General features: G+C 39.4%; 1 pseudogene; it reads left to right on the top strand.

The window, feature by feature from the left end:
• Window positions 1–2,464: 2,464 nt before the first annotated feature.
• LOC138445451 (small nucleolar RNA U3) lies at window positions 2,465–2,558 on the top strand (annotated as a pseudogene).
• The last annotated feature ends 559 nt before the right edge of the window (window positions 2,559–3,117 follow it).

Here is a 3,117-nt window from a genome sequence, read left to right as displayed (position 1 = left end):
CAGTAACTAAGTCATGTCTGAATCTTTGTGACCCCATGGACTGCAGCATGCCAGTCTCCTCTGTCCTTCACTATGTCCTGGAGTTTGTTCAGATTCATATCCATGGAGTCAGTGATGCTATCTAACCATCGGATCCTTCTCCTTTTGCCTTCAGTGTTTTCCAGCATCAGGGTCTTTTCCAATGAATTAGCTCTTTGCATCAGATGGCAAAAGAACTGGAGCTTCAATTTCAGTATCAGTCCTTCCAGTGAACATTCAGGGTTGATTCTCTTTAGGGTTGATGGTTTGATCTCCTTGCAGTCCAAGGAATTCTCCAGAGTCTTCTCCAGCACTGCAATTCAAAGGCATCAGCCCTTCAGTGCTTAGCCTCCTTTATGGTCCAACTCTCACATCCATACATGACTACTGGAAAAACCATAGCTTTAAATATATGCACCTTTCTTGGCAAAGTGATGTCTCTGCTTTTTAATATGCTGTCTAGGTTTGTCATAGATTTCTTTCCAAGGAGCAAGTGTCTTTTAATTTCATGACTGCAGTCACGATTTGCAATGATTTAAATACATCCTTGAAAAACAATTCCAAGAATACAGTCACATTCTGAGTTACTGGAGGCTAGCACTTCAGTATATGAATCTGAGGAAAACACAACTTGGCCCAGAACTGGATGAACCAAAGTTGGCCAATCAGTATATCCCATATGCCTAAACAGAGAGGTTGGCCCCATTTGAAGATCTTTTCAAGCAAGATTAAGCAGTGTCTTTTTGAAGATTGGTAAGAATGTGGAAAAAAGATCATATTCTACTTTCTCAGATCCAGAGTTCCAAGAAAGATACAGATTGGAGTTTACCTTTAAGGTTACAAAGATTCTTTTCTTTTTTTTTTTTTTTGCTAAGTAGAGAAACATGTTAAGCATCAACATGAGGAAAACAGACATGAGAGAGAGATGGGAAGAAAGAGAACTATCCCTTTCTGATATTATATATGCACATATATCCAGCATGTCTAAACTAGGGAGCTTCTGTAATATTTATAAGGCCATATGTTTTTCTTTTACGACTTAGCTTGGATTAGACACTTTCAATTGAAGTGTCATTTTCACTTCATTTTCTATTGAAAAAGCCTAACTAACTAACCATGGAGAAATAGATACGTTTGGTAACGCAAGTTAGGTATACTGATGGTTTCAGTTTAGTTCAGTCACTCAGTTGTGTCCGACTCTATACTGCTGTAAATATAAATCCATCATAGATTACCAAATATTGTTAACAGTCACTGTGTGTACGTGCATGCTAAGTTGCCTGAGTTGTTTCCAACTCTTTGCAACCCTATGGTCTGTAGCCCTCCAGGCTCCTCTGTCCGTGGGATTCTCCAGGCAATAATCTTCCTGACCCAGGGATCAAACCCCATCTCTTGTGTCTCCTAGAGTTGGCAGGTGGGATCTTTACCACTAGCGACGCCTGGGAAGCCCTAACAGTGCTCCTCTGCAATTACTCCTGAGTCCTGGCAGAAGCATCTCACTCAGATACCTGGATGGGTTTCAAGTTTGTTCAGCAGTTGTGGCCTGGGATTTTTTTTATTACTGAAATGCTTGTGCTCTCACATTCATGTTGATCAGTTCAAAAAGTTAGATGACCACACAAGATAATCAAAACATGCACCTTTTAACCATTTAATTTGTTTCATAAATTAGTCTATTTATTTTATGTAGGTCTCTCACCATGTGTGGGCTTTCGGTGACTGATTTCCTTTTCATATTCTTGACCTCTCAGCTTCTTGCCTGTGCTTCCCTACTCAAGTCCAGCCATCTGTTTCATTTGTTTTTCAAACTATACTCTTTATATCTCTGGGGTAACTACATGGAGTCATTGAGTTCTTTATGTTCCAAAGGTACCTTCATCACCCTAGAGTGGATAATATCACAAAACAATAACAAACCCTGGCCTGAATTTTGTCTTCTGCCTGGCTTATATTTAACATGGTTCAATTTGTCTATCTCTCCTTCAAGTCTCAATCTACTCGTTTTTTAAACATGTTCTCTAAGGACATAGGACTCTTCATACTGACTATCCACCAGTAATAGCTTTGGCATCTCTAAACCCATCTAGCAATTCTTTGAAGAGTTTGCACTGCTCCTCCTTTCTCATATCTGCTCAAATTTTCTGTAACTGTTTGGTGTCCCTCCCATAGGTATGATTGAAGTGAAAGAAAGGTAAGTAAATGGATTCCAAAACCGTTCTTGCCTAGAAGCTGGGAATTGAGATGAATGATGTTAGTCATGCAGCCTAGTCCCAAATCTGCTTAAACTTCATCCAGCATCTAATCCAAATTATAATGGGATCTTCAAACACATATCAAAAGAAGTTAAAAGTTTCAAAATTTACAATTTGAGCCTTGAGGCATTTCATTAGATTAACAGATGGTATGCTACATATTGGGCAATACAGGAGCTAAAAATGGGATTGGCAAGACTACACTCACAGGGATCATTTCTACAGTTTGTTACTAAAGAACTTTTCTTGCACATGTAGAGCAGTGATAATCACTGCTAAACCAGTGATCTAGTAAGTTAGAAAAAACGGTGAAGGGGATTGGCTATTTTTCAAGTTTTGTGTTTTGTTTTAGAGGAACTTTTTGTCTACAAGAGCCAGAACCTTTAGACTTTAAAAATAATAGAAAAAATTCTGGAATTTACTAGAATAGTTTAAAATTTTTTTCAAATGTAAACAGTATGGTAAGCTTGCTGATTGATTGAAATCAGGTGGTAGGTATGTTGCTGCCTTTTATGACCCTATGGACTCTTTGTGACCCCATGGACTGTGGCCCACCAGGCTTCTCTGTCCATGGGATTCTCCAGACAAGAATACTGAAGCGGGTTGCCATGCCCTCCTCCAGGGGATCTTCCTGACCCAGGGTTGGAACCCACATCGCTTATATCTCCTGTATTGGTGGGGAGTTCTTCACCACTAGCACCGCCTGGGAAGCCAAACAGTTGAGTAAACTTACTGACTGATTGCAGTCAGGTGGTAGGTGTGTTATATTAGTATCTATGTTTTTTGAATGTCTGCAATACTTCATGATGAACTATAGTAAAGCAGTTTTAAACATGCCAACCTTGGA

This window comes from Ovis canadensis, chromosome 8 (assembly GCF_042477335.2).
Source record: "Ovis canadensis isolate MfBH-ARS-UI-01 breed Bighorn chromosome 8, ARS-UI_OviCan_v2, whole genome shotgun sequence".
NCBI lineage: Eukaryota > Metazoa > Chordata > Mammalia > Artiodactyla > Bovidae > Ovis > Ovis canadensis.
The sequence above is the reverse complement of the archived record's forward strand: the minus strand, read 5'-3'. Positions and strand labels throughout refer to the sequence as shown.